This window comes from Cydia amplana, chromosome 8, assembly GCF_948474715.1.
Source record: "Cydia amplana chromosome 8, ilCydAmpl1.1, whole genome shotgun sequence".
Lineage (NCBI taxonomy): Eukaryota > Metazoa > Arthropoda > Insecta > Lepidoptera > Tortricidae > Cydia > Cydia amplana.
The window spans coordinates 15,636,775-15,657,255 of NC_086076.1; the positions used below are offsets into that span (position 1 = coordinate 15,636,775).

Genomic DNA, 20,481 nt, shown 5'->3' on the forward strand with positions numbered 1-20,481 from the left:
ATACTTAGTTTTATATACCGTACACTGTCTGAAGTTTATTTATTACAAATAATATTAATTCGATCCCACGTGGGATCCACTTTGACGTTGGCGAAATCATCGACAGTATCGATGGAGCCATATTACCAAATTTTTAAAATTTGGCATTAATATTCAAGTAACGTTACATATCGTCAGCAGGTGACAAGCAAAAGTCACTAAGTACCACCACAAGTTCATAGCCATAGTGAACCATATTAGTACGAAAAGAAGGTTGATTTTTGTTTAAATATTTTATAGTGTAGGAATGGAATGAGACGCCGATTGGGAACTAGTGATTTATTGGTTGTAACTTATAATAGAACAATATCAAGTTATACAAGTGAAGTACCTAGCTACAAAACATATGACGTATGAGCGGAAAGTGGTACGCTGTGGCGTTCTCACTCCTTGCTCGATCCCTCAGGGGATGTCCACTGCATAGACTAAAGGTCAACCGAGGATGAAGCTTAGGGCGGTACGTAGCGACGTTCACAACCCGTGCTCATTTATTGGTTCACCTTGAGGATAGCAGAGGCCGTCTCCCAAGCTAGACCGCTAGCTAACGAATGATTATCGGCGGCCGCGCCGCGCCTTTTATACAGTGCCGCGTGCCGCTCGGAGATCTTCGCGCGCGCTCGGCTCGGTCTAGGGTTTGCAGAACCGGTACTGTTTAAAAGAACCGGGATTTTCGGTACCGGGCAAAAATGGAACCGGGATTTCCCGGTATTTTCGGTACTTTCGGGACTGCCTTCAAAAATCAGTTTTCACATCAATTTTCAGTAAAAAAAAAAGCGTTAAACGACCACGAATCTTTCTTAAAACAATAAAAAGCGGCCAAGTGCGAGTCGGACTCGCCCATGAAGGGTTCCGTATTTAGGCGATTTATGACGTATTAAAAAAAAACTACTTACTAGATCTCGTTCAAACCAATTTTCGGTGGAAGTTTACATGCTAATGTACATCATATATTTTTTTTAGTTTTATCATTCTCTTATTTTAGAAGTTACAGGGGGGGGACACACATTTTACCACTTTGGAAGTGTCTCTCGCGCAAACTATTCAGTTTAGAAAAAAATGATATTAGAAACCTCAATATCATTTTTGAAGACCTATCCATAGATACCCCACACGTATGGGTCTGATGAAAAAAAAAATTTTGAGTTTCAGTTCGAAGTATGGGGAACCCCAAAAATTTATTGTTATTTTTCTATTTTTGTCTGAAAATCTTAATGCGGTTCACAGAATACATCTACTTACCAAGTTTCAACAGTATAGTTCTTATAGTTTCGGAGAAAAGTGGCTGTGACATACGGACGGACAGACAGACGGACAGACGGACAGACGGACAGACGGACAGACAGACAGACATGACGAATCTATAAGGGTTCCGTTTTTTGCCATTTGGCTACGGAACCCTAAAAAGCGGCCAAGTGCGAGTCGGACTCGCCCATGAAGGGTTCCGTATTTAGGCGATTTATGACGTATTAAAAAAAACTACTTACTAGATCTCGTTCAAACCAATTTTCGGTGGAAGTTTACATGGTAATGTACATCATATATTTTTTTTAGTTTTATCATTCTCTTATTTTAGAAGTTACAGGGGGGGGACACACATTTTACCACTTTGGAAGTGTCTCTCGCGCAAACTATTCAGTTTAGAAAAAAATGATATTAGAAACCTCAATATCATTTTTGAAGACCTATCCATAGACCATATCCATGAAAAAAATATTTTTGAGTTTCAGTTCGAAGTATGGGGAACCCCAAAAATTTATTGTTTTTTTTTTCTATTTTTGTCTGAAAATCTTAATGTGGTTCACAGAATACATCTACTTACCAAGTTTCAACAGTATAGTTCTTATAGTTTCGGAGAAAAGTGGCTGTGACATACGGACGGACAGACAGACGGACAGACGGACGGACAGACAGACAGACAGACATGACGAATCTATAAGGGTTCCGTTTTTTGCCATTTGACTACGGAACCCTAAAAAGTAGCACAGTGAAGGTACACACTTCTTTTGAACCATAATATGTGTCTTTAAGTCACACAATCATTAATATAATTTGTTTTTTTTTTTTCCTAAACTACATGATATTTCTACTATCTTCGTTGATTGGCAAAAACTGAATTGTGGCTCAGTAATATCATCATTTTTTTTTAATAACTATGTAAGACGTTTTGTGAAAAAGGATAAAGAAAATGATAATTTTCGCATGCGTTCAAAATGGGCTGTGAACCTTCGGCTGCTTGGGCTATTATTAATAACAGAACTATCAATACGACAAATCAAGAAATTATTCAGCCAGAATTATTAATTAATTTAAAATATCATTATCATAATTATGTGAGTTTCTTATACCGTGTTTGAATTTGAATTAAAAGTAGTATTTTATTAATTACAAAATTGTCTCTATTTTTGCTTCTAGTTAGTATACAAATATGAAATAACTAATTGTTCGTATAAAATTATTTATCGTAAAAACATTTATGCCCTTAAAGTATCAAATTACGCAATTTTATATTGTCGGCATTGTCAAACCCATTGACTTTTTTAATTTATTTTAATGTAGTGGTAAGCCAAGCCAAGCCAGCCAAGTAAAAGTATTACCATCAGCCTTAAATTGATAAAATATATTTATTTTCTTTATAAAACATGATATTTCATGCTAAGTAACAGAAAGCAGTCAAATATTGTACCGGAAATTTTAGTCCCGAAAATCCCGGGAGTACCGGGATTTTAATTTTGAAATCCCGGTTCTTTGCTTGGCTCTAAATCCCGGGAATTCCCGGTACTTTCGGTACCGGTATTTCCCGGGAGCAAACCCTAGCTCGGTCGGTCCGCTGAGCGCAACAAGTAGTAGTGTGCGAGCGAGAAAGTATTCGGATCCGCGCGCCTCGCGAGTACTAATGTTATTTTGTCTTGCTACAATAGTAATTAGTGACTTTTGCTTGTCACCTGACGATATATCTTTTGTTACATTGGTACTAGTTTTTGTTGCTAGAAACTGTAATAAAAATAAATTAGAGCGAATAGAAGTTTTACATACAAAGCTCTATTTTCTCATAGGTATAGTTACGTAAAAGATCATGCCAAGTTTCATGTAATTTAAGCATATCGTATTTAAATGAGAGCGTGTCTCCGATTGTATGGTAGTGTCTTTTTGTCGGCGGGTTCATGTGGCTCTTAAATATTACATATTATATACATAAATATTTGGGAGAGCGGGCTTTGCTCGGAAAACATATAAAAACTCAAAAATAAGCGTTTTCCCAGAAATAAGACCTAGCTAGATCGATTTTTCGCCCCCGTAAACCCCCATATAGCAAATTTCATGGAAATCGTTAGAGCCGTTTCCGAGATCCCCGAAAAATATATATATAAATAAATAAATAAATAAACAAGAATTGCTCGTTTAAAGGTATAAGATTTGTACATGGGTAGCATAACGAGGGCTAAGTGGGAAAAAGCTGAATGAAAATATACCTAGGTACATTGAAATATGGCGGCTATGGAATGGAGTGAAACACAAAAAATGGAGTGAAACGAATTAGTATTTTATACAATCGTGATATAATTGAGAGCTTTTCAGTCGAGTACCGTGTTTAGGCAACGAAGCTTGCTGAGTTGCCTAAGTAAAGGTATGAGATGGAAAAGCTTGATTATATCACTATTGTACTTATACAATACTTTTTCTACGAGTCAACAAAAAAAATACTTAAAACTAGTAGAAGAATCATATATGTAGGTAAAAAAAACAAAAGTATACAGATAAGATGCGCGAGCAGCCGCGATACCTTCATACTTGTACGCGACCCGGCCCCCGCGCCCCGCGCCCCCGGCCGGTTAGTCAACGACACCTTCTCGTAACTCATGAGGCCCTGGTACTTGCTCCGCGCTTTCGATTGGTAAATTTCATTATAGTTGACTAAACTGTATCGAAATTAATATTATAGTTGACTAAACGGTATCGAAATGAATATTATAGTTGACTGAACTGTATCGAAATAAATATTATAGTTGAGTTGGGGTCCCATAGTGAAAAAAGTATGCGATTTCACTTTGGTATACGAAGTCTTAATTCAAGCATTGCAGTCGACGAGTAGAAAAAATGTATTTACAGTACATATGGGGCTACTTTTCCGCACTAGTGCGTAAAATAGCACTTTTCGTGCGATGTCGAAACTTTAAAGTGCCATATGTACTGTAAAACGTTGTTCGATACACGTGCGAATAGGTAATTCGCAACTCGTGTCGATTTAAAACACTCCCTTCGGTCGTGTTTTAATTTATCGCCACTCGCTTCGAATTTCCTCTTTTTCGCAATTGTATCGAAAATAACTATTCTTATCTTGCTGTATTTTTTAGCAACACCGAACCCGCCGCATAGTTTGCAAGTTGGCAGGCGAGCTGGGGCGTTGGGACATGAACATGGCACACCTCGAGCCACTCCTGCTGCAGGTGCTGATGCAGGATGCTGCATTAGCACCGATGGGCATGTTCCACATTGCGAGACCTCTTATAGCCTCGGTTAGTAGACTAAATCGAAACATATGGTAAACATTATCACTTTTTCAGCGGCAAGTACTTGGAGGGGCCGAATTCCCTCGATGCGGCAGCGAACGTGTTGAAAATGATTTTGATAGATTATTCCAAAAAAATATAATGAGTATGTCTTTTTTATTTTCCAACACTGCGTAGAGCATGTGCGGAAAGAAAAGAGTCGTGGAATGTATGGGGCCCAATATATTTTCTCTTTCTGAACAGACTCTATTAAAGGGTGATGCGGTTTTTTTATCGATTTCCAAAATGGGACGAAGCCCTCCAGTAATGAAGGATATTTAATAAAATTATTTGATTTGTTCCCAAAGTTGTGTATATATTTATCCCCGGCTAACATGACAAATTTCCTGTATTTTACAGGAAGAACTCCTATTTAGTATTAAAAATAAGCATTATGTTTGTAATGTCCTGACAAGTGCGGTTATTTTTCAAAGATTATATGCTAACTCGACATATTATTTTTCATCACACTTGCGCAGTAAGCATGGTATTTTAGCCCACGGCTGTCGTGAATTCTACAGACCTCGTTTTCAAAATTTTACTTACCCCCCTCGTTTCACTATTTTAACGTCAGATCAGGACTCAATTAATATTATTTACCTCTTTTTATTCCAGATGGTTGGTGCTGTAGCTACTTCTTTAATTATAATAGTTCAGTTTAGAAAACTGTCTGACCTTGTATGATTACTGTAATAATTGTAGTATTCTAAATCGAAATATAGATATCATTTAGAGACATTAAAAGGCTTCATTTTATCTTTAAATGTGACTATTGATCTCGATTAAAACATATTGACGAAATAAAGACAATTATTACTACAAAGTTGGTTTTTCTGTTAACGGATTCTGGAAATAAAATCCAAACAGTTCAAAGATAATGATATGTAAGTAAGGGAAACTTTTGAACCTTACATCATTATCGTTTAGGTACAAAACGGACTAAAGTTTGTTTTTATTTGAATAATTTGAATCAACCCGATGACTTATCCAAGGAAATATTTGATTTCTTATACTGACGTAATTTCAAAATAACGATTATTTACGGTCATCAATCAAAGCAACATACCTACTGAATAAACACATTATTTTGGTTACTTACGTTCAAATTACTTTTTGAAGCTACAATGGCATTCTTTTTTATAAAAGGAGAGTGGGTAAACCTTCACAGAAGGTGGTACTCATTTTCTTAAAAACCTAGCTAAGAATTGTCAAATATGTCAAAAAAAAGTATAGTATCCGAGTGTCCAAGTGATGAAGATGGAGGTAAGATAGTGTTGACAATAATGATAACAAATTTAAACAAAGAACATCGGAGACGAGATCAGAACAAGATGACAATACCTACATACAAAACAATGGTATATCGACAATTTAGTATTCCGTACAAAACTTTGTTCACGGAACACTTAATGGGATCACTTCGGTCTTGTTTTATAAACAATTGCCACTTGGCTTGGCTAATCATAACTCATAGACATAATAATATGTACCCAAGATACAAAAGAAGATGGTTATACGGTTACGTTAAGCTTGAACGCCCTGTAAAAATGAGAGAAGGAAGGTGGTGTTACAATATACAATTGAACTCTTTCAATACTCCTTGAAAATCTAGTTCTAAACATGGGATAAATGAGGAAATGAGGGAACACCTGGAACCTGTATTTTCATTAACAAATCAATCAATAAATGTGCTTGAGAACAGGTCTGTTCAGATAGTAGTACTTTCGTGTTATAAAACGGTTATGGATATGGACATATCACAACCATACGTCAGTAACGGCCCGGGACGTCTATTCAGATAGTTATTATTGTTATTAAATGGTCCTGGCTTTGAGCAGATGTAGATCAGGCGTTTAGGGCTAATTATGATTGTTATAAGACTATGTTCATGGATGATTTAAGGAAATTTCAAACTGTTATGTGACGTCAGTTTTTTATGTTATTCATAAACGTTTGCTTAATTAATCAGCTGATGATCATCGTTTGTCCCTCTCTATGGCATAACGACAGGTAGGGACAAACGATGATCATCAACTGATTAAGTAAGCAGCCGTTAATGAATAACACCATAAATGATTATTTAGATCTTGATTTAAATAATACAGAGGCATTAGTACCGCCACCGCTACGTGTCGCGCTATGGCTTGCGCGCTTGCTGGGCGCGGCGCCGGTGCGCGTGCGACGCGAGCGCACCAGCTGGAGGCTCTCCGTGTCGCCGACACTCGCTAAACTACAGCGCCTGATCGCCGTCGTGATCTGTGAGCTCAGTTGTAAATCATAATTATGTGATTCGCAGGCACTTATGTAGGCCGCCGACAAATGGCGGAAAAATACACAGTAAAACACGGAGGGGGTTTTCATCGTGGTTTAAAAATTAACGTAGTTTTCCTTGTCTTGAAATTGTGGTAGATTTAGCCCTTCCCTCGGTAGATTTATAGATTACTAGATTCAGCGGTTCCCATATCGACTTCATTTTGATTACTTAATTAATAGGTGGTAGGGGAGGATTAGTGTAGGTTTATACATAACATCTTTATAGATCGAAAAGACAAAAGTTTGGTTTCTTGGGAATTGAAGCGGTTAAGTATTAGGTACTATAGTATATATTAGTATATATAATATAATACTGTAGTATATATTAACTCTACTAATAAATCGAAACATTTTCAGGCATATCTTTCCTAACTTTAGCATATTTCTCATTGGCAAAAATTTTAATAATCTAATCGCCACATTAAGTTTCGGGAAAATCGTTAGTGGCGTGGACTATTTCCTCGTGATGCTTACATACGTGCTTGGTGTTTGGACTCTTCGGGACAAGCTGAAACTACTAGTAAATCTACTTCGTCGAATGCAAAAGGTAAACCACTGAGTGCAAGTATAAAGTTCCGAAAAATGGTCCTACTTTGCTTCCCTGTGGGTAAAATTATATGTGGCTAATGCCGTGATAGGGACTATTCCGTCCACGAGCGTAAGTATATTTCTTTGATTTTCAATCGTAGGAAAAAACACATTCGCTTTTAATTGGTGAAACTAAAAGCAATCGCTGCTTTGTCGATGAATTTATCAATTTTTTTCTTTTTTCGAGAAAAACGCTAATTCCGTCCATTAGCGTTTTTCTCGAAAAAAGAAAAAAATTGATAAATTCATCGACAAAGCAGCGATTGCTTTTAGTTTCACCAATTAAAAGCGAATGTGTTTTAGGCCCTGTGACTGAATTAGCCACATTGACCATAATCTAAAATAAATAAAAAGTGAAATCGAGGTTTTTAAGATATCAATAAAATCTAAGGTATAAGAAATATGCATATGTTTAATAAGTCCACTATTGACATCTTACCCCGAGAATTTTATTTATCTTGTATAATTCAACCCAAGTTGTGAGGGTTCAAAAAAGTAGTTATAAAAGCTTTACCTCTTCTCGCTCGCACTAATGTATTGGTGCCATCAATGCGATCGGGTTAACGCAGCAGCTAACCTATTATGTCAAATGCCAACTTATGGTACGGCTACTGTACATCTGAATATATTTTAATAATGAATAGTTTAAAAGAAAATTGTAATATCCTTAATTTGAAGCATTATTTGGAGCAAAGTAGGATTACTTCACGGTTGTACATATTCACAATATGTCCTTGTTATAACTGTTCAGATACCTATACCTTGGAGGATACAACTAAACGGAGTAGCCATTAACAGGCTTTCCCCTCTGTCGAAAATAGGCGGCCAATGGTCATACACAATGTATGGACTGACGTTTATCTGACATGGCTATTTTTACGTTACGCATACATTTGACGTTCCCCTCCCCCGCAAAAATCGGCAGACTGTTTTGTACAGAAAATTACAGACATGGCGTCTCCGTTTGATTATATCCTCCAAGACCTATACCGTTTATTTTGATTTACTTTCTAGATAAGCTGCAATATTTATTTCGTTTCTATCAAAAACTATTCTAAAGTATCTAACTACTTAATAATTGGATACATATTATGGCAATTTGTACTGTATTTTGGTGCTGGTTTCTTGTGGCACTTGGCGGAACTTATTATAAATGATGAAGTTGACAGTAAGTTGTTTTTTTTTCCATTAATTAAAAAATATCAACAGTTAATTACTATTGGAAATTGGTGAAGTTAACTATACTTAACAATTTTTTTCTGTTTACAGTGGTATTGCCCTGTTTTTTAAACATATTCTTTTATGTTATTACGATGGGATCTTTGATTCGACTAATAATCAGCGCTGTCATATTTGAAATAACCTACGCACTAACTTTACTCAACGATCAACTGGAGTATCCGTTAACAGGTAAGAAGCAAGAAATATTAGGTACCTAACCAACCTACCTACCTAAAATCATATGTATATATATATAGCTCCGATAGAAAAAACGATTGTGTCAATAGGGTATTTGTCACATGTTGAATTTTATAACTAAATCTAGTTAAATAGAAAATGAGCAATTTATCACAATGCATTGGAAATTTAAAAAATATATGAGAATAATAAAAAAACACAAGACCTTAAAGTTTAAAAAATAATAATTTCCAAATAGGAAAAAATAATGATACCATTCGATTCCTTACATTTTATTTAAAAAAATATTGTATAGCAACCATTTTTTTTATATTATAAATGGGCTTACTCATGGCCACTAGCCGAGGCGAAGACGTGGCCTACGATGGAGCGAGCCTGCCCAGAAGGTGCCTGTTCACCCTTGATTTGAAGGTTGCCGGGTTATATGTGCTCGGAAATATAGACGCCGACAAGGAATTACATTCCTTGGCAGTGCGCATAAGAAACGAGGAAGCAAAGCGCTTCGTGCGAATTGGTGGAATATCTACCAAGTAAGGATGGAAACCGGCCGGTAGAATGGGGACGGTGGAATAAGCTCGTGTAGCTCTTGAGCACACTCCCCGAAGTGCAACCTGTAGAATACCGATAGACTGACAAAACAAACCTGATCGACTGATACCATTCATAAAAAATTGTCAAATACCCTATTGTGTGTTATTTGTAGAGCAATAACAGCGTGTCACATATTTTTGCAGCTTTCGAAGAGTGACATATTATCATTGCAGGTGACTATACTCCCTTTTGCTTGTGACACTTTGATCCATCCTAACAGGGCAGAAAAGTTCCACTTTGATCCCTCCTAGCAAGAAAAGGCCGTTTTTCGGTTAATTTCAGAGGAATAAAAGACCATTATTTTACAGCTCCGATGCCAATTTCGAAGGATATTAAACTGAAATTGCACCTGAAGGAATTGAAACCTCAAAAAGCCAATATTTTCGATCACTGTGTGAAAGGTGTGTATTTCAAACAGTACCTACCTACCTACTTTTCAATACATGGTCAAAAAGTGATATTTTATGTGCCTGTTTAGCGTTCGCATAGTTGGTTTTGGCAAACTAGTGCTTTTTACTTTTCCTTTTTTTGAATTTTTTAACCTTGTACTTCTTACGTGTACTTCTTACGTTCTTAATATGTAAATTAAAAAAAAAGCGGCCAAGTGCGAGTCGGACTCGCCCATGAAGGGTTCCGTATTTAGGCGATTTATGACGTATAAAAAAAAACTACTTACTAGATCTCGTTCAAACCAATTTTCGGTGGAAGTTTACATGGTAATGTACATCATATATTTTTTTTAGTTTTATCATTCTCTTATTTTAGAAGTTACAGGGGGGGGGGACACACATTTTACCACTTTGGAAGTGTCTCTCGCGCAAACTATTCAGTTTAGAAAAAAATGATATTAGGAACCACAATATCATTTTTGAAGACCTATCCATAGATACCCCACACGTATGGGTTTGATGAAAAAAAAATTTTTGAGTTTCAGTTCGAAGTATGGGGAACCCCAAAAATTTATTGTTTTTTTTCTATTTTTGTGTGAAAATCTTAATGCGGTTCACAGAATACATCTACTTACCAAGTTTCAACAGTATAGTTCTTATAGTTAATGTCAAATGGTACATTTATTATACGCACAAAAAACATTATTACACGATTAACTTAATGTAAGCTTCAAATGTACCACACTTTTATTGGAAAATACATCCCACCAAAAACATTTTCATGTAAAATGTTGCCAAGACGAAATCATAAGGCTCGCACTGACAAAAAGTTATCAGATTTCTTGTAGAGCCAAGCTTCTAACTCTACAGGCCCTACCTTCACAGACTCTACACCTTAGTCAAAATATGTGGCTTGGCCGTTTCATAATAAAAAATAACAAGAACTATTTTATAATAAAAAATAATGAATACTGAATACATTTTTCACCTTACGCCCATGTGACGAGACGGCCAAGCCACATATCTTGACTAAGGTGTAGAGTCTGTGAAGGTAGGGCCTGTAGAGTTAGAAGCTTGGCTCTACAAGAAATCTGATAACTTTTTGTCAGTGCGAGCCTTATGGTTTCGTCTTGGCAACATTTTACATGAAAATGTTTTTGGTGGGATTTCACATCTTTTTGTAAGTTGCTATAACAATCTTCTGATTGAAAGGGTTGCGGGTGATTTACTATTAAAAATCCTGAAATACGTACCTGGGGGCATCTTTTATATACAATCTGCTTTTTAGTGATTCCCCATACAAACATCAACCCCCTTTTTCCCCTAACACCTTTTTCCGCCCCTTTTCACCCTTACGGGGTGATTTTGGGGTTGAAACTATTTTATATCCTTCCCCATAACAATAACTATCTACATACCAAATTTCAACTAAATCGGTTCCGCGATTATCGATTTCCCATACAAAATTCCACCCCCCTTTGCACCCCCTTAGGGGCTAATAATTTCAAGTTTTTGAATTATTTTGTTGTTTGTGGACTAATACTATCTCACATACCAAATTTCAGCTTCCTAGGACTTCAGGAAGTACCCTAGAGGTTTTGATGATCAACAGTGAGTGAGTGAGTCAGTGACGAAATCGGGGTTTTTTAGACATTAATAAAATCTAAAGTATAAGAGCTATGCAATTGAAAAATTTTATGCTTAATAAGTCCACTATTGACATCATATCCCGAGAGTTTTGTTTATCTGGTATAATCCAAACCCAAGTTAAGAGGGTTCAAAAAAACGACGAAGCGCTTCGAGAAAAGGTAGGTAGTGCCCTTGCGCTTCGCTTTGCTCGTCTTGGCGGGGGCACTACCGAACGAAATGTTTATTTGTTATTATACACCGTGCGTTTTTTTTTTTCGTTACTTGTATTATTCGAATTACTTAATTTCGGAGATAGGTACTCAATAATTTAATTTTATCTGATAAGGCCCCTACGAGCGTGTACACACTTGCCTTAGAGCCTGTATATCTATTCAGTAAAAACACGGTGTGTACCTACCTACATAAAATATTAATATCTGGGAGGCCGAGCTTTGCTCGGAAAACATATAAAAACTCGAAAATGCGCGTTTTCCCAGAGATAAAACCTAGCTAGATCGATTTTTCGCCCCCAAAAAACCCCATGTAGCAAATTTCATCGAAATCGTTAGAGCCGTTCCCGAAATCCCCAAAATATATATACATATAAATAAATAAATAAATAAATATGCAAGAATTGCTCGTTTAAAGGTATTAGATAAAACAATAATTCACTAAAAATATTTTGATTATTTGGCTGAATATAAACTATTGCCTGTCGTAAGCCGAAATCTCAAAAATTTTAAAGTAAAAATGTCGCCCGCTATTTTCACTCAAAATTGAATGAATTGTATTAAGTACTGGTTTAACAATAAACAAAACAACAAACTATAGTGCGACATACTTATATAGAAATTAAATAAAATTGAACTAAAATAATCATACTAAATTGTTGTCATGTTTAATCATTTTACGTCAAAAATATTAGAGTCACGTAGGAAGTGGCGCCCTCAATGATTTTCTACAATTTCTTGTCGGACTATACTTGATGACATTTCAGGTATACACTACATGAACCAATGCCACGGTACGATATGTCACATGGTGGAAGACATTAACGATAGCGAAGGGCCGTTCCTACTTGTCTCCTTTATGTTTTTATTCCTAGAATTACTGATAATTCCACAAAGTTTGATAGTGACCTTTGGTATGTATTTAAGTTAAACTTTAAGTGTAACAAAATTTGCGAGCATATTGCGTCGCGAATGTATTTATACATTTATACTCGTATTGAATAAGTAGTAATCTTGTCTATCCAGCCAGTCTAGAAACCCAAACAGTACGAAAATTGGATGTACTGTTTGTTAACCCCTGCATGTAATAAAAAATAATTGTTGAAATTTGAACTTTAATAGCTGTCAATAGAGTTGAATATCAATAATATCATATCAGCCATATATGGCTTCGTATGCGGTAAAGGATTAAGAGTCATACGAACCCGCCACCAAAAAGCAGCTATAATTTTAAAACGACATGAATTTAACTCGAAATATCATATTATTATATATATCTATGTCCAGTAATAGTTTTCTTTGATAGAAATTGTTATATAATTATAAAAAGCGTAACTCCGATTGTACGAGAGCGGCTTTTTGGCGGCGGGTTAGTGACTCTAATTACTACGTTTAATATTATTATGTGTCCTTATAGGTTCACTCACCACGCACCATATCATATTCCAGATGAATAGAATTTTTCTGACATTGTCCGACGTAATGATTATTGTGGAACCATGCCAGCGACTGCAGGATCAGGTACCTATTGTTTTATTTTGTTATAAGAGCCCACTCTTGTATGCAAAATTGTAGTTTTTATATTGATTCTCTTATCCATTTTAATCGTTTTTCTTAGTTAAATGATTGTATTTATTGTACACAACTTTGGGAACAAATCTAATAATTTTCTTAAGTATTTACTGAAATAGATGTCATATATTAAACAAAAGGTGGTGAAGGCCGGAAACTAACAAGTCAGTGCACACCGCATGTGATTTTTAAATATTCCGAAGTGAAGTATACTAAAACGTATTTTTTGGATTCGTATTTAATTCTAGATGGTCCGCACTCGCTCCTTGTTGGGCCGGCTGGAGGGTGAGGATCAGCACTGCGGATTCGACTCGGCTCAACTGGAGCTGTTCATCCTGCAGGCGCAATTACGCGACGCAGGGATAGCGCCCATGGGCATTATCACCGTCAGGAGGCCGCTAGTGGCATCGGTAAGTCTCAATGCAATTTGGAAGACAACCAGACTCGCTGAGTTAGGGCTTGGGCACCAATCACGCGAGGTTCGATAGGGGAGGCGGTTACGAAAAAATCACGACAGATCACGTTGGGGGAGGGGGGGTATAAAGACCTCATGTATTTTTCTACAGTGACCGAAACTAAGAAAAAATACCTATCACATCATGAGACTTTCTCTTATTTTACGAAATTTTGGAGCGCGTAACTTAAAACATACACGCGAGGTTATGTGGGGCCGGAGGGGGGGGGGGGGGTTAACCAAAAACCTCACCAAATATCACCAAGGGGGGGGAGGGGGGAGTGATTTGTGCACAATCCCTTACGGCTACGATCTCACTCAGCTGTAGCTATTCATCGTGTATGTGATGGCTGAGGGGCTACCGCGAAAAAACCGCAATTCGCAAATTGCGGGATCTTTATCTTTTATTCCAATGAAGGCGTAATCAGAGAGAAAGATGCCCGCAATTTGCAAACTTCGATTTTCGCGGTTATAGCCCTGCGCTGGCCTTAATGGGCTTTAATAGCCTCGGAAGACCGTGAATTGCTTCTGTACAGTATAAATACCTAGTTGAGAGGTCAGACATATTTTATTTTTAAGAAAAAATGGTCTATATAAAAACTTTTTACAAAAAAAAAGAAAACCGACTTCAAAAAGGATAAAATAAAATATTATCCTTTTTGAAGTCTATGCGTTACCAACTGATATGTTTGAAGTCGGTGCCAAGCCAAATTTTGTTGCATACCATGATTTTGGTGCGATTCAATAAGGATGTACGTTGGATTGTCTTACACGACGACACTGAACGTACTTTCTGTAGGTACAGTTGACGTTAAAAATATGTTTCGCCTTATTACAAAGGAGTAACGTGCAAAAGTGTAAACATATCTTTGACGTCGACTGTACCTAAGAACACACGATCAAACCTTCTTGGCGCAGTCCGTACCATGTTTGTCGGCACATAGTGTAAATCCAATGCATTTTTTGCCGTCGTATTTTTTAAAGAACATTTCTTACAAATGTGTGGGATTGCGACTGAGTTATTTCCCGTCCCTTATCCAGAGGACTACATTTCAAAATATAAAACAATTCAAGGAATTTACCTTTTTGCCAAATTTCACCTAAAGCAGTTCAGTTGTTTAGCCATGAAAAGGCGACAAAGAGGCAGACAGAATTACTTACACAGGTTATTATTAGTACAGTTCTAATGGGATTTATAGCCATAAAGCTGATTATTTTTGACTGGTATTGTTACTACTTGGCTTGGCACCGACTTCAAACATATCAGTTGGTAACGCATAGACTTCAAAAAGGATAATATTTTATTTCATCCTTTTTGAAGTCGGTTTTCTTTTTTTTGTAAAAAGTTTTTATTTTTCGATTTTTAGTTTTAACGCATTGTTAAGAGCGCGACGCATGAATGAAAAACGAGATCATGTTTAACATTAAATTCGTGTACCTATTACTTTAATAAATATGTAATCAGGAATTTTCTCGAGTCCGTCTGGGAAATTATAATTCCTGTCACTATCACTACACTAAATCCATCCTCCGCCCCGCCACTGACCCAATCCCTCAACCCCCCCCGATCACTCAACCTCACAGCGCATCAACCCCTGATCCAAGAACCCCTCGACCCTGAAGCAACAGCCCTTCAACCGCCAGTCCCCGACCCCTTAATCCCTAACCCTAACCCCCAATCAGTAGCCTTACCAGCTTACCACGAGTTTGACATTAATATATTCGCTAGCGTGTGTGTAACTTACTTTCTTTGCATCTCGCTCATACTGGCATATTAGTGCGAGCGAGATGCATAAAAAGTAAGTTACGAAGACGTTAATAGCGAATATGTCAATGCCAAACAAAATGGGGGTCGATATTGCACCACGTCCGTAGGAAGTTACCCACCGCTACCCTACACGTGACCCCTGGGTGGTGCTAAAAGTGCAATAAACTTGGCAGCTGTACTGTTCTCTCTGAATCTCACGGCTGATCGTCACTGCGAATAATATGCTCAGGAAACAATCTCAAAGAGGCGCTCCCCAGCGCCCTCAGACTAAAGACATCGGGCCCTCTGTCCGTGTCTGTTCATTTAATATAGAAGGTATAAGTCAAGCAAAATCCGAATGCTTAAGCAGAATAGTTAATGACAACAAAGCAGATTTTAAGAACTCTAGCTTTAAATTTTAAATTTATAACGCAGTGACATGTATAGATATGCCATACGATAAATAAAATAAATAAATAAATAAATAAAATAACTTTAGGAAACACCGAAATCACTTTACACGTGCCTTTAAAAATTGAGGAGTTCCCTCAATTCCTCATGGATTCCATCATCAGACCAGAACCAAAAATAATACGGAAACACCTTGGAGGTAACTTCTTCCAAACAAAAAAAGTATTACTCCAATCGGATCACAGGTGCCGGATTAATCGCTAAACATACTACATTTTTAAAAATCATCATTATCATCAAAACAATCATCATCATCAGGTCTACTTCATCAAATTGGTGGTTTTCGGGAGAAAATGCTCGAGTTGCTTAAGAAAACACCCAAATCACCATGCATGTGCCATTAAAAATTGAGGAGTTCCCTCAATTCCTCATGGATCCCATCATCAGAACAGAACCAAATTAATATGGGACCAACTTGGAGGTAGCTCCTTTCAAACAAAAAAGAATTACTCAAATCGGACCACGGATGTCGGAATAATCGGTGAACGAAAATAAAATAAAAAATAAAAAAAATAGCCTAACCCGAATACAGAACCTCCTCCTTCTATAAAATTGAAGTCGGTTAAAAATAAAATAATTTTACATCTTGTTGCAGATAATCGGCGGCGTCGTTACCATCTTAGTCATTGTATTTCAAATTGCGAGTGCCTTTGGGTAAAATGTAAACACAAATGTGTCAGTCATAAGATATCTTAATCATAAATGCGACACTTAAAATGTTTCTCTTCGATGTAGCAAACTTAGGGCCAGTTGCACCAATCACAATTAGCGGATTGATAAACGTCACAAATTAGTACTGTCAAATTTCCCATACAGTTAAAATTTAGCGAAGGTTTTAAGAGTCACACGAACCGTCAATACAACAGAATTTACGCTCACATTTTAAAACGACAGCTACAGGTAGTCCAGCCGGGTCGGTTCGTGTGACTCTTAACGGTGACAGACGGTTTATTTTATTACAACCGACCCTCAATCTGTGTATCTTTAAGGTCTTTAAGAAACTAATGTGAAACTGAAACTCCTTATGTAGTACCTAAGTTTGAGTCCTTGTTGTTTTTGTAGCTATACAATTTTGTTTTGAACATCGATCACATTAAACTTTAAAGTGTAAGACATTAAATTTAGATCAATCTATTCGATATTTATCTACTTATATTCCTAAGTATGTTATAATCGTGTTTGTATTTGCTTGTGTTTACTTACATTTTCATATTTGACATCAACGAAGTAAATGCGGGTCAGCTAGGTGATCGAGCCCGTTAAACACATGCGCTATAGATTCTGTTAGTTACGCCAGCGTGTAAGCAAATACAATGGCGAAAAGAGATTTACATGAAATACGAACAGCAATTAACGAAGTTGAGGGTAAGTTAGAAGGTAACGAAACAGTGTTTACCCTTTCTAGTTCTGATTACCAGTATAATTTACTTTATTGTAAATATAATTAATGTCTCACTTTTAAAATGTTCACTTCTAAAACTTAGAAGCTCTCGTACCCGAATTACTGCGCATCACACTGCGGGTGTCGCGCGTTCTATGCGCGGTGCCGGCGCGGCTTAAGCGTTCGCGCAGCGGTTGGTGGCTCGCCGTGTCGCCGACATTGACCAAACTACAGCGCCTGATCGTCTTTATCACTCGTGAGTCGTCCCAGCATTATGTTTACGGTACACTCGTAGGCGTTAGAGCATTATTAACCTTTTGAACGCCAATGACCGATATATACGCACCGCAGGTCCAATGCATTACTCCACCTTACCATATCATACCATAAAATGTATATGTTACCGTAAAATTGTAAACACTCGTCATATTATAATCTCGCTAGTTACATTATAAACTGACGGTAGGGAGATTATAATCTAACCTAACCTAACCTACGTTAGATTATAAACTGACGGGTTCACAATCTTACGGTGTCATATACATATTACCCAATAAAGTATAAGCGCCGTTAGGTTAGGTTAGTTGTTAGAGAAGTCGGTTTTTTTTTTATTAAAGATTATATTAATAGGTTTGTAATCTTACAGATTCTCTAATGCTAACGGCATTAACCCTCGACATGCTGTCGGAAAAGCGCTGCCGCGTACGTTTGGGGACTACATTGCTTAATGCGGGCATGTTCATCACCGAGTCGTTCCTGTTGATGCTCGTGTATAGCGCCGGTGTGTGGGGTTCCCCGCGACAACTCAAGCAGATCATCGTGGTGCTTCAACAGTTGGAAAAGGTAGGTATATAAGTATAAAAGCGCTACCGCGTACGACGTACGTTTGGGGACTACATTGCTTAATGCGGGCATGTTCATCACCGAGTCGTTCCTGTTGATGCTCGAGTATAGCGCCGGTGTGTGGGGTTCCCCGCGACAACTCAAGCAGACCATCGTGGTGCTTCAACAGTTGGAAAATGTAGGTATATAAGTATAAAAGCGCTACCGCGTACGTTTGGGGACTACATTGCTAAGATTATAAAAGTAAACAAATGAAATTCTGAAAAAAACAGTCGGTCAGTTTCGCAAAAACACTAATAAATCCTACTTTTTGTTTCATCTTTTCAGATTAAAAGCAACCTTAAAGGAAATCATAGGGTGGAATATAGCAAAGTTAAACACGTATTGCTAATTTCGTACATAATATGGCAAATTATATCCTATTATATCTCTTACAGCGCGCTATCATACTATGGAAACTTGAAAAATAATAGTGAGTGGAAAGTATATATGTTAATGTAAGGTATAAGTATAGTGCAAATATCAAAATCCACGTGAACAAAACGCATTTAGGTAATCCACTGATTTATAAACTTTCGATTTTTACACATTATTATTTAATAATACAGGGACAACGCCATCCTCGAAACGTCGGAGGTAAATCTTGAAACTTAATTACGCGATTATGTCCCGTTGTACAATTTAATAATATGTACGTAATAATCAACGTTTACTAGAACATATAATAGTTTTAGTTTCCAGCTTGTACGTTGTCTATGGCTTCGAAGCCATCGCAATAACATTTCTTCAATTGCACTGGAGTTTGTTACTAGTAGAGATATATTCCACACTCAACCTTATAAATGATGAACTGGATACATTATTTACACGTAAGTATTTTTGGGCCTTAAGTATGTTTTCTTTAATATCACTACGTAGTATAAAACAAAGTCACTTCCCGCTGTCTGTCTGTCCCTATGTATGCTTAGATCTTTAAAACTACGCAACGGATTTTTAATAGATAGAGTGATTCAAGAGGAAGGTTTATGTATAATTTGTTAACCCGTGCGAAGCCGGTTAACTAGTCGCAGCCGGTCGCTAGTTCCTAAAATATTTTTGGAAATTAAAAAAATGACACAATTTTTTTTAATAATAGATGCTGTAACCGCTTGTCGTGACGGACACGAGAATGAATACATCCACCACCTTAACCTGAGCTACGACGCGATTTGCGACACATTGATGCGAATGGACAAAAACCAAGGGTCCTTTTTGCTGTGTAGTTTCATATTGCTATTCATGCATTTGTTGATAACTCCATATAATGTGATAGCAGTTATATTATGTATGTACATAATATTATTATTTAGCTTTATTCATTTTAGGTCTCACATTAGGTTGATTATACATAATATGAATTTAAAAGTAGCTCGCTCACTTCCATCTACACCTATACGGCTACCATCAGTTTGTCACTGACATAAACGCCGTCGAGAACGTAATTTACTTTCTGTACATCTCGCTCGTACTCGCATATTAGTGCAAACGATAGCGTAAATGTCAGTTTTGACACTGTCAGTGACTCATGGTACGGGCTCTTATAAAACAAAGTCCTCCGCCGCGTCTGTCTGTTTTTATGTATGTATGTGTTCACGATAAACTCAAAAACTACTAAACGGATTTTCATGCGGCGGTCACCTATAAATAAACTATAAAGTGATTCTTGAGGAAGGTTTAGGTGTATAATTTGTTAAGGTTTTGTGTAACCCGTGCGAAGCTGGGGCGGGTCGTTAGTGTACAATAAACCATCATTTTAGGTACTAACTGTAAAGATGAACTAGAGCGGTATGTGGCAATAGGAGTACAGTTAAACTGGTGTTTGCTACACTTGAGCCACCTGGTGGTCTTGGTGGAACCATGTCACTGGCTCCAAAAACAGGTGATTTTTCTCTTTTATCAACACGATTTTTTGACACTGTTTTAAGAGTCACACGAACCCGGCGAAAAGGCTCTCCCATACAATCGAAGTTACTCTCTATTTTTTATTATTATTGGGAATAGGTAAGCATTTGACCAAAATCTCACCTGATGGTAAATGCTGATGCAGTCTAGGATGGAACATGCTTATGCTATCTCTCATTTTAAAACGACAACATGCTTAAAATACATGAAACTTGGCATAAACGTAACATTATGCTTATCTACGTCTGGTACTAATTTTGGTTGCTAAAAATTGTAATACAAAGTTTTGTGCCTATGTAAACTTCTACTCGCTCTAATTGATGTGGT

General features: G+C 37.1%; 3 long non-coding RNA genes across 3 annotated transcripts in view; all 3 read left to right on the top strand.

Annotated features, from left to right (window-relative positions):
• Positions 1 to 20,481, top strand: part of LOC134650357 (uncharacterized) — a 483,167-nt gene that overhangs the window by 68,089 nt on the left and 394,597 nt on the right. The gene's annotated exons all lie outside the window — the stretch shown is intronic.
• Positions 1 to 20,481, top strand: part of LOC134650355 (uncharacterized) — a 355,978-nt gene that overhangs the window by 66,834 nt on the left and 268,663 nt on the right. The window lies entirely within an intron of this gene.
• Positions 16,027 to 16,461, top strand: LOC134650359 (uncharacterized). The gene is made up of 2 exons (XR_010097037.1): positions 16,027 to 16,128; positions 16,411 to 16,461. It is a non-coding gene; the product is annotated as an uncharacterized LOC134650359 (long non-coding RNA).